This window comes from Anas platyrhynchos, chromosome 1 (assembly GCF_047663525.1).
Source record: "Anas platyrhynchos isolate ZD024472 breed Pekin duck chromosome 1, IASCAAS_PekinDuck_T2T, whole genome shotgun sequence".
Taxonomy (NCBI): Eukaryota; Metazoa; Chordata; class Aves; order Anseriformes; family Anatidae; genus Anas; species Anas platyrhynchos.
The window spans coordinates 99,356,268-99,369,037 of NC_092587.1; the positions used below are offsets into that span (position 1 = coordinate 99,356,268).

The 12,770-nt window shown below is 34.0% G+C and overlaps 1 long non-coding RNA gene across 2 annotated transcripts in view; it reads left to right on the top strand.

The window, feature by feature from the left end:
• Positions 1–648: 648 nt before the first annotated feature.
• The window catches only part of LOC106016458 (uncharacterized), a 40,060-nt gene continuing 27,938 nt past the window's right edge, over positions 649–12,770 (top strand). For both annotated transcript variants that reach the window (XR_002401175.4, XR_001189187.4), the window contains exons 1-2: positions 649–754; positions 1,033–1,106. This is a non-coding gene — a long non-coding RNA (uncharacterized lncRNA). The remainder of the gene's footprint in view (positions 755–1,032; positions 1,107–12,770) is intronic.

The window sequence follows — 12,770 nt, forward strand, 5'->3', positions numbered from 1 at the left end:
TATCATAGTAAGCCTGATGATAAAACATTTTCTACTGTGAATATTCTTTTTTTTTTTTTTTTCCCCAATTGGAACATAATGTGAAATAAAAACTAAATTCTTGAGTTATTTCCTAGTGTTCTCCTATCAACTAGTAAAACTCTGTGAAACTGACTTTATAGAAATTTCATTAGTTTTATAGAAAACTAATTTATTTTATAATTTGTTTTATAGAAATTTCATGGGAATAAGAAAGGAAATAAATATTTTTAATATGGAATGGATAAAACTGTGAGGGGAACTACAGCAGAGATATAATATACAGTATGACTTCTAACCTTCCAATTTTTAAAAAAAGAATTCAACTTAGCAAAGACTTAAAAAGAATCCATGTAGTTGATTTTGTCACAGCTCTAAATTAATGTCTTAGCATGAGAGACCAGGTTTTAGCTCACATCTGTGTTTCAAAGGATCTGTATATCTCACCTAAGAGCAACTGCATTTGAGTAAATTAGTGTTTTACAAACATCCAGAGGCCTGATTTTACATGAATATAAATTCTGTTTAACTATATTAACAAGACTTGCTTTCATAGGTGTAAAATGAAGTCAGCTGTGCTAATCAGACCATAAATTACTCCCCTGTGAAGGTTAAAATGTAGCTGAAAGCAAAGAAATTGATATGGTTTAGCCAGAAACTGAATCTGGCATGTGTTGCAATCTGAAATGATGTGCTTACCCTGCTTGGTCTTACAGAAGACTATTTTTTTTTAGAGGTCCTTAATTCACTTAAATGAAATTTTTTTTTTTTTTTTTTTTTTTTTTTAATTTAAGAGTTTAATTTTAAATCTTTTGAGTTAAAATGAGTTAAGCTTTAGAAAACTAGAGCTGTTGTCTCAAAATAAGGTTCTTTAAATTTATTCAGGAGTGTAAACTGTGATTTTAATTTTTAATCACTGTTTTGTTTCATGAAATACATGTATGCTTCACGAGTATTTGTAACAAGTTATGTAACTTTACGTTATTATTTAATTTTGTATTCCTTTACTTTCAGGTAAATTGGAACTATTGCAGATTTCAGTTTGCCTAAAATAATTTTCTCTGCTGGATGGAACAGATTATTACAAGGTAATTTAAAACATATATAGAAAATGGGGAAAAGTTGTTTACAGCAAATGTATTTGTTAACCCTGTGATAATTGCCCACAGTGTTTTGAAGATATAAACATAAATATGCCATATGAATTTATGCATGAATTTCATCTAAGAATATCTCAGACTTGTCCTAATAGCTAGCAATACATTTTCTAAAGAAAATTGTTATCTGGGAGTAAATTGCATGTTGGCTTCATATTTCTTTCTGCAGTCAGTAGTATATCTCTAGCTGCTCTTTCTTCTTTCTGCTTTTTCCTTTCTGAGCAAACACATTTAACAGCTGTGGAAACAAACAGGGCATACTTGGCAAAAGTAGGGACCAGATGCCAAACTCTGAAATGCTTGTTCTAGCAGCAGCATGTGGGTCTGTTGCTAACTCCTTGGTGTCACCTCTGCTGGCTCCTTTTCCAGTTTTGCTACTGGCAAGCAACAGAGGTGCATCTGGAGATGTTGTTAGGGTCATGCAGCTGTGGGGCTGTCTTGGCTCCTGTGCCCATATTTCTCTTTTAATTTAAATGTGATTTTTGCATGCAATAACATTAATAAGTTGAACATAACTAACACAGTTTTCATGGATGGAGGGTGGGAATTGTTCAACTATTATTCAAATAAGTTTTTGTTTTGTTTTGTTTAAGTAAGTAGGTGTTGTCTGTGATTAATTACTGCCTCCAATTTGGGGAGATTTGGTCCCTATTCAATAGGGTGCTAAAATGCCAGTAGACACTATCTGGCACTAGTAGACCTATCTGGCACTGCCGACATGCTCTGAGAATCAGAAGCACTTAGGTTAAATTGCTTCTGGCCATGAGATAGGATTGCATCAGCATATGGGGGAGGAAGAAAATGGGTGGGTTACATGAGTTCTGCTGTGACCAGGTTTACCATTGTTTTTGCTTGAAATCACCCTAAGTCACCCTAAACAGAAATGGAAAGCAACTAAGTCCAAATGCTGTTAATAGCCTGTAAACTAAATCTGGTGTCCCAGGGAGAAAAAGAAAAGAGGAAGGTGAATGGAGGAGAAAAGGTTATACAAGCTGAATCATGCTGGGGATCATAGCCTTGGCAAAGGCAGGAGTCTAAATTCAGATCATGCTGCTCTATATTTATAATCACGTATAAATGGAAATTCAGACCTTTATGGCTTCAGTATCTTGCTGTCATTTACTACTGCTATGTGAATAATACTATACCTGATTTGGATTTTAATAATCCTTCTCTGTCCAGTGCTTATTTTCTGATTGCAATTTTATTCTTGTTCCAGAAGTTTCTTTCTGTATTTCTTTAGGTTCAAAGTTCATTGAGTATTACTCTTTCATTTGTAGGGCAGCTTTTTATAGTTAGTCCATGCTGTTCAATAGGCCACACAGCAACTTCCATGCTGTGTGATTGCGCATGCCACCAACCATAAGTGGCAGTCCAGACTTCACCAAAACTTCAAGCTATTGAAGCTATTGCATAAACAGAACATTGAGTAGGGGCTGTAGAGTAAGGATCTACCTCTATACTGGCAAGGGGTATAAGCTGAGTTGCATATGCTACTTAATGGTGAAGCCTGAAAGCATGCCTTCCCTTGTGGTTTAGGATAAAGTCCTGAACAAACCATGGGTAAGAGAGTGAATATACAGCGTATGTGCTTCATGTGGGTGAGAAGCTGAATGTATTTGCTGGGATTTAAGAGGACAGTGAAAGGAGTCAGCAGAAGAGAGCCGTGTAGTGCTGGGTTAGGGTAGGTTGAGTACGCAATGGTCATATGGCAATGTAGAGGCTGTCATTAGAGAGGAAGTTAAATTAAGACCACCAGCCTTCCCTTACAGTTCACACAGCGAGCAATCACCAGAAATTGTTGTAATAGGTGATCTGTACCTGTCAGAAAGGTTTGTCAGCAGCCAAAAGTTTTTCCATATTTGTTTCCACTATGCCAAATTTTCAGAACATTGTAATGTTCTTTTCGTTGTTGTTAGTGGAAATGTGATTTTTTTTTTTCCAGATGCAATTGTTTGAAATGTCAATTTTATTAAAAAACTAGTACTCCTTAAAATCAAAAATGAAAAAACAGTTGTCTCACAGTTAACTTTGATGTATGTTAATATTATAATAGAATTCTAGTAATTCTTGTAGAGCAGGCAGAGTTAACATTGTTCTTTTCAGTAGATATTTGTAGTCATTTCAATGAATTATTATGCCTAACGTTTTTTTTCTTATGGCCAGATAGTATAATACAATTTTACTTAAGCAGCACAGTTTTGTAATGCATTATTGAACGTTTTAGCCCATTCTGCATATTTTCCCTATAAAAGGAAGGCACATGATTCTCATATATTGTTTATGACATGCATCAGCAAGCTACTAAAAAGCAAAGAAGTGAGATGCTGTAGGACTTAATATGTCCATTTGCTGTCATTATAGTACTATTAAAGTAAGTGTTGATTTACAGTGCATATGGAACCAAGTTACATCTATAACTTTTTCCCTGCACTGGAGTAATGAATACAGGGACTGAGTCATCTGAGACATACCAGCTTATTCAGGACTGAGTGACTGAAAACAAACAAGCAAAAACAAATGACAACAAAAGCCCCCATGCTACTGTTTTTCTGAACTCTGAAACTGTGATGGATAATCAACACATTATTCAAAATATATTTATTTGTAACTTTTCCTTAATATTATTTCAGTTACAAAGCCTTATACTTTTCTAAGGCTTCATTACAGAAAAGAGCGTGACCTATATTTAAATGAGAAAATCCCCTGCCTAAAATAATAGAAAATGTAGCTTGTAGGCATCTCAAGAGATTCTGTCATCCATTCTCCCCTACAAACACACTGTCAGCTTCACCCAGATAATTTAGATATCAGAATCCTGGGGAAACTTTGTCATTCATTTATTTTCCTCACCAACTTGCCCCATTCAAAAGAAATGTCTTGATTTTATATGTAATACATATACAAATATATATAAAATCAGACTTGCGTGTGTGTGTGAAAGTTGGAAGATCTCTTTCATGTGTTTTTAGAGAAATTATTTATCAAGTTCAGTTCTGTTTAGGTATGGGGACTGATCGACAAAGGGAACACTCTTGAAAAAACAAACAAACAAAAAAACAGACATAGATAGTATCCACCCTGAAAATTTTATAATGAAAACAGACAGGGCATATATAATGTAGGGGAAAAGGATGTACTGCATACATAGTACAGTACACTACGTATAGCTTAGAAATTCAGAGAGCAGAAAATAGAAAAGCGAGGAAAATGGAAATTAAACAGGTGAAATGATAATAAGAAATGGACAAAAAGGAAAGTAGGCAGGGTAAGATGCTGCGTAGGCAGTAGAATTTTAAACAAGATTGAAGCCAGTCAGGGAAGGACTGAATCAAATCAGAACTGCTGAAAAAAATGTAGACACTCTTTGAAAATTAATTAGTGGGCATGGTGCTATATAACATGCTGTATAACTTCTAAATTATAGAGAACACTCTTCAAAGTAATGCTATTTTCACAGGACTTCTAAGTATGTTCTGATTGCCCATATTAGGAATATTTCTGTTGTGATGATACACTTTGATTTCAGATAAATATATTTTAAGAAAAATTATAGAAGGAAGGAAATACTTTTTCAGGAAAAAAAATAAGTATTGTATTACTAGAAAATAGATAGTTCTTACTCAAGTTGCAGAGCTGTTCAGAATGAAGCAACTATGTATATGATGTGAGTTAATTAACATTGTTCAAGTTGCCATAACTTCAACACAGATTTATGTGAAAGTAAATAGAAAATAGTTCAGTCATCACTGAAAGACATACATCAATGATAAGCCAGTACACAGTTAGGTAATTTGTATATCTTGGTTTTGTTTGTATGATCTGGCACATTCTTTTTTTTTTTTTTTAAAAAAAATAATAAAATATTATTCATCTCAGTGAATAATATTGCTTGGTTTCATAAATAATATATTCTTTATGAAATTAATTTTGTTTTCTTCATAAGACTCGGAATAAAGAACTGTTTCTGTTTGATTGCCAGTCAGTTAAATGAACTGTTCTCTGAGTGGGCTGAAGAACCAGCATGTACGATTGGGTCTTCACACTGCTGTGACAAATGCACTGGAAAAAGTCATTGCAGTTATAAAGATTTTATTATTCATAAAGGCACACACATTTTAATTTGGCTTTGAAAATACCTTTTAATTTTTGGGAGTTCTAGACTTGTGTTCACCTTTTTATAATCACAGTTGTAACAGAGTGAACCTTGACATTTATGCAGTAGATTTTTTTCAGAATTCAAAAAGGTACACAATGAATGAAGGAATGATGAACACATATTCACAAGGAATACAGTCTACAAGCATTTTAAGAATTGTGTTTCAAATACAAAATGTGCTGAAAGTGCACAGTGGGGTCCTCAATGCACAAATGGATCATTTGTATACAGACTTATCAATTCTCATATAGCCAATGAATTGTGTAGTCAGCAAACATTTTGAAGATATAGATGAGAATAAAGAGATATTGTAAAGTTCTCAGCATTTGTCATTATCATGACAATAAACCTGTACACCATGGCAAATAGGCATATAGCAATTTGCAAATAGGAGTGATTGAAATTACTGAATGGTTAGGAATCATACACTAAGGAATGCAGACAGCAAGAGCAGATGGGGTGGATGTGAAGCCAATTGTATTTAAGAACAGAGAGCAGTTAGAAAGATATCTTAGAAACTGTCTAACAACAATACAGAAATAAAGAGCAAAACTCATAACAAAATGTTAGATCTGGCAACATCCTTGCCTATGAATGGAAAGAAGCAAAAGTGTGCAACATAATGCCATATGTTACTTAAGGCTAACAGTTTGGGACCAGTGTGCATCACATGCCAGTGTCACGTTCTTCCAGCTAGTCACATCCTCTTGTGATATATTTTGTGCCTTGGAGGAAGAATGTGGCAGCTTACCCTTCCCTTCTAACATTCCTAGTAGCCTTTCTTCCATATGATTACTGTAGGAACCAGAAATAATGCATATGCATACAAATATAGTTTTCAAATTGCAAAGCAGAATTATTTTGATGCCCATGTGAAGGTAATCTGTGTAAAAAGAGAGGGATAAAAATATGTTTTTATTTACATCACTTATCTTTTTGGCAATAACCTTTATTTGTTTTGTTTTGTGTTGTTTTTAAAATAAGTCCTATTAGTGATCTCACAGTATCATCTATGTAAACATATAGAACAAATTAAGCTAATGCTTGTTTCTCTTCTACCTGGAAAAGTGAGAATTTTCATGTGCCAAAGACAAGGCATTCTTAATGTTTCATTCAGGTCTCGATTCTTCAAAGCCAAATCAGAAACAGGCATATTCTGCAGTCTTTTTCTCGTCAGGAGGCACTAATTAAGTCTTTTTCCTTCACTGTTTTAATGAAACCAGCAGATCTGGGAGATCGGTCCTACTCTGTCAAACTTGGTTAAAATTAGCCAACAAGCTCAAAGTTAGACTGAGGGATTGAAGGACAAACAGACACTTGTATATCCCAGAGGTGAAAGAGATAAACGCAAACATCTTCATCAGAGAAATCTTGTTTTCCTAGGAAATCAAGCTAAAAAGACTGTTCACTCAGTGGTGTAAGACACTATTCATCTCTGTGGAGATTTTTAAGATTTCATTTTGCCCAATATGAAGTCAATCATGCCACACAGTCCTTCAGTTTTATGAAGTGAGGACAATTAACTATTGAAGAAATCAGTGTGGCTTCTAGTTGTCATTACTGGTGAGATGCAGGCAGAAGCTATCCAGAAAGGGCAGAAGAAAGACTAGACAATACAGTTAAATCAGACACCACTTCTAGAAAATAATACAAGTTGTGCTATGCAAGAAGCTCAGCTTTGTGATCACATTAGCCTGTACTGGCTGTTACAGTGAACACCTGGCTCTAACCCAGCTTGTTTACCATTTAGGGCCATAGATTTTCTTTTAAGAATATGGTATGACATGGGTAATGCGCAAAATGTTATTTCTCTTTCAGAGTCCTTCAGTGAAAGTATATTCTGCATGCTTTGGTAGAAAATGTTGAGGAAAATTTTAGTCCGGATATGCAAATACTATCCAGTGCTAGAACATTTAATGGAAGAACCCTGAATATATTTAGTGGGAGTATTCTAATTTTCTGTTTTCCATACTCCTTTTATTCACCACAGTGAGGCAGGTGGGTGGTAAGACACAGGCTCCATCCACTCTGCATGACCTAGAGGTAATGTGGTCCATAGTCCCGTGTCTGTCTTCTGCCTTACATTTATTAAAACTGTTCAAATTAATTACCAACTGGAAATTCAGATGGGTGCAACAACTGCTGCTCATAGAAAAGTACACAAGGAAAACAGAAGCTCTAAGGTGATGAACTGGCATTTAGATAATTGTAGGGCAGTGTGAACAACCACTCAAAGGGTCTGAGGGCTGGCTCATGACTATTCCCAGCACCTACCTGTAGACCCCTACTCTTCTTTTTGATTGCTAATGCTGCCCCCTCCTTTTCAAGCTTTTTTGGTACTTCCACAAGCTTTTCCCAACCGCTCCATGATCAATTGCTCCATGATAAGAGGAGAATAATCCCTTTTCCTCCAAAAGCTTCCACCTTCTTGCAAGAACTTGCTTCCCTGCTTTCAACATTTCAGTTTTATCCAAATAACAAGGTAGCAGGGTATGCCAGGAGCAAACAAAACCTTGGCCTTGCTTGTTGCGGTAACAAGAATGAGCAGCCTCTTGGCTCAGGAGAAGGGCACTTGTGCCTGGCCTCACTGCTGGTGAGCAAAGGACAAGGACGTCTCTTCCTGGACAAAGCTATGTAATATTCAGGCCCTGGCCACTTATAAGCTAACAGGTTTTCCTCTAAATGTCATGCTCCAAAACAAGGAAAGTAGCTAAGTCTTACAGTGCTAGAAACAATAAGAACACTGTCAGGTGATCACAGTAAGAAATCACACCTGCTTTATGTGTTTTACAAAAACATTCAAGTTTAGTTTATATGTATATAAGGAAAAAAAAAGAAAAGCCCTTGACAACTGATTAGTACAAAATCACTTGTTCTTTCCTTTCTCACACTTTATTAAAAATGACTTTTACGTGCAAAAGAATAGGAAACAATCAAGACACTGACAACTGATTGTTGCTAAGTGTTTCCATCACAAAAAGAGAAGAAAAAAAGTAGTTACATGACTTTGTACTGTGTTCCTGATTTTATAGATCATGCAAATAAAATAGGACAACCTCCTTCTAAAGATCCATTATTGCAGTGTCTTAGGAGTCATGAACTGGAAGTGAAAATTAAATGTACATTTCAAGAAACTGTGATCCAATCTGCACTCCTTGCATAGCATTAATGGTTGTCTGAATTAGTTTGAAAGTAAGCTTGGAGTTCTACTAGATAGATACTACATTACCAAATTTTGTTTTAAGTGTGTGCACTCAATGTTACTTGGAATTAATATGACAGAAGAAGAGAGAAAGGGAAAATATGTGTAGCAGAAATTTCAAGTACGTCTAGGTTCCATTTTGAGAAATTACTTGCACACAAGCAATATTCATGAAACTTTATGTGTCTTAATTATAGGTAACGAGAAAAACTCGTAATAATTCTCCATCTTTATGGCAATTTCTAATTCAGCCCTGTTTTCATCCCAGATTATTCTTATAATTTCCTGTTACAGTTGGCAAATTTTTGAATAGATTAATGCAAGTGAAATCTTTTTTTTTTTTTTTTCCTGTATTACTCAGTATCTCAGTTCTGTGTGCTTTACATAATGATGTAAAAATGGTTTACAACTTCAGGGCTGTCACTAAATCACAGTAAGTAAACAATGTTGAATAAGAAATATGGGGAAAATTGGAATTTTAAGTAGTTTTTATAGACAAAAAATTGAAAAATAAAAGTTGTGATCATTTTCTATTGCAATGGTAAAGGAATGACATGGAGAATACAAATATTGTATTATGAATACACTTCTTTTAAAAATTCTGGTCAGCAACACCAGGTCCTAAGTGTTTGGTAAAACTAAAGTTAAACACATGCCAACAAACCAGAAAACACAGCTACACCTAGATCACACACATTTCTAGATCAAAATATGGACTGTATCCTCAGATTCCTTGGAAATGAAATGTTGCCATCTATTAAGGGTTCTTTGCAACCCTTAAAAAGACCTGTAGTCCTTCAAAGCACTTGTATCCTTGGATACCTTCCACTTTCTTTTCATTTGCTATATGCTGTTCTTCTGAACACCTCAAAGTACCTTATAAATAATGAATTAAGCTTTAAAAAAAAATCTATCTTGTATAGACAGTATTGCAACCAATTTACCAGGGAGTGAAGTGAAACATAAAGAGCTACTTTTCAAAGAATCAGAACAAAGTAGAAGATGAAATTAGAAGTATAACCATGAGCACATGACAGCAAGTAACAGTTTTAGCTACCTTTTAGCAATCAAATAAAATACCCCCCCCCCCCCAAAAAAAAAAAATCTCAATCCCTATTCTAATCTGTAAATTAAAAAATAAATTAAAAAAAAGTACATAAATATTTGAACATCTATTTATATCCTTAAATGCTGTAATGGTCTATCATGCTCATGTGGGAATGGATTGATTGGAGTGCAATATGTATGCATTTGGGAATAAACAAAAGCTTTCTTTAATCTTAATTTTAATCTTAATTTTCCAAAACGAGTGCTGAAATTGCAGCATATGAGCATATAAACAATTGATATGACTAGTCTGGAAAAAAATAATGTCAAAACTTTCAAGTGTTTTATGAACTAGAATGTATTTTATGTTAAAGAATTTTAAAATAACTTGATGATTTCTCTCCACTTTCTTAATACTATTGGTCATGTTTGACTGCTGTTTAATTATGAAAATATTTAAATTGCTTATGGACAGTTCAGTAATTTTATTAACCATATAATAATTATTCATAGGTGATGACACATACCTGTCATTCTTGTTCTGAGTAAATACATGTAATATTCCTTTGTGATTTTATTTTTTTTCATCTAGAGTTTATTTAGATAATGGACTATCCATTATCTAAAATGTTTGGTTGTTTTTATTGAAGTATCTTAAAGAGTCCTTGAAAGAGGACTCTTGAAAACAAATGGCTAGGATGAACTCCACCTATTCAATGATTAATATGTTACATCCTGGATTTTTCTGAAATGATAGTTTTTGATAAGGTAGGCACCATGATTGTTACTCTGATCTGGGATTTTTGTTTTGTTAAAATAGTCTTGTGCAGCACTCTTAAAATGTTTTATTTGCATTTCAATCTAAACCCTAGACTCTTTATCCTAGATGTAAACTTTTGCTGCTACGGTAAAGGAGGGAACAAAATAGCTCTTACTTACACATAGCTTCTGGTCAAAGGTGTTGAGCTAGATGCAAACAGTATTCCACTTCGTAGATTAACTAATATTCAGTGTTTCTAAGCCTCTGTTTTGCTCTTTTGCATAAACACTTAAACCATAAAATTTTCTGTACCATGCCCCACTTAGGTTTGTGTTTGTCCACCCTAAGGAAAGAGTTAAATCCTCAGAGTGCACAGTGAGGAGTGAGTTATGTGTGTCATTGCAAGCAGGAGCCAACAAACCTTTTTCTATATCTTTCTGTGTCACACTTGTGAAAGGCAAATAAATAAAGTAAATCCTCAGTTAGTGTATCACTATTCCAGTGTTTTTTTCAGCACTATGAGTGAAGTTCATGCTGTTAAGTTTTGTAAATGCAGGGCTAATCTCTAAGAATTTATAAGATATTCTTGGTTTTGGTTTTGGTTTGTTGTGTCTTTCATTGTTTTGCTTTTTTGTTTTGTTTTGATTTGTTTGTTTTGGTATGTTTTTGTTTGTTTTTGGTGTGTGTTTGCTTTAATCAATCTGTTCTTTGTAGGTTCTGAATGTTCTGAATAATGATGTCTAAGAGAAAAAAAAATTACTATGTGTACAACACCCCGCCCCCCCCCCCCCCCCCCAGTACCATTAAACACTAGTATTTTGAACAGATAGAATGAGGCTGTTTCTATTAGAAAGCTCTTGATCTTCTTTTTCTAATCATTATAGGCTTCCATTTCTCTTCTGACAGGTCAAAAGACATCAGTCTTAGACTTGTCACAAGTGCCGGATTGCATTTTGCCATTTCTGGGCTTCAGGCCAGTGTAAATTTAAAAGTAGAGAGAAAAGTGAATGTTTTTTCAGGCTGCTTGGATGTTACGATTCTTCTTTTGTTTGTTCTCTAATTTTATTAATTCTTGGCTGTTTGAGTAACATGCCTATTATTGGTGGAGGAAATTCTAGGAGACTTCAGGTAAAATAGGCAAGCATATGTAATAAAATTCTGTTTACCCCTTGGCAGTGGTTTGTGAATCATTGATACCAATAACCCATATTTAATGTATGGATATCTGCATGCACTGAGCTGAATCAGAAAAAAAAATGTTTTAGTTGTTTGTTTAATTTATTTCCTTCCTAACCTATGCCAATAGTTCTTAACTTGTTTTTATTTCCACTGTGTGGTACCTAAAGATGATAAGAGAGAAAATGCTGATGTTTTCTCTTCTTCCTCTGCCACCTGTATGATTCAAATGCGCTGTCTTCCACTAGTATTTAGCTTCTACAATAGGAGACTTTTTTTTTTTTTTAATATGATTTGACTTCATCAAATAGTTTGAGTGAATAAATAGAGAATTGAAAAGAAATTATTATTCCTTGTGTGTGTGTTTGTACCTTTGTTATAGTAAGGTGAAAATTTGTTTTTCTTTCTAGATTATTTTTATCAGAATATCTGACTTGTAGCCCTAATATCATATAATTGAAAAAATATGTCACAGTGTGCACTCATATCACTCATATTTACAGATTTCACTTTTTTTTTTTTTTTATAACTAATTAAACAGTAGATATTTGAAAGCTGGAAATACAGATCAGTGTAGTACACATTATTCTTGCTTTAGAGGAAAGTAGTTTTGACTAGAAAATTTTCAGAATTTGAAAAATCTCATAAATACCATTCACTGAGTAGATTATTCTGTAAAATATGTACTGTTATATCTAAATATTCTATCCTTAGATAGATTCCATTTTTGTCTAGATATATCTAATCTGTAATAGCTGGACAATGTAATAAAGCTGTCCTACTTTGGGCCAAACCAATAGTGCACTTTCTAAAACTTATATTTTCTTCAAAATGTACCTGCACAACTTTTGTCATGTTTTGGGAAACAGAGGACTCTTTCAGTGACTTAAGTTGCATTTTTTTTACCCACTAAGATGTTGAATAATGAACCCCATGAGACAGATTCTTTTTGTTAGACTTGTGTGTATATATAAATTATGTTTGTGACTGTCAAAATTGCATGCATGACTGAACATAAACATGTTTTAGAATTGTTTTGATGTAAATCTTTCCTTTGAAAAAAAGCATAATATTTTGTGATCACATAGTTTCTTCATCAGTTTTTGAACACTGCAAGCACAGGATACTGTATGTTCTCATTCCATATGGATTCTGGCAATTTTAGGTACAAAAGGTGCATAAAATTATGGAAATTGGACCGTATTTGACCTCGAAGAAAATAAACCCTAAGTAAGTTCTGATTTTTGATAT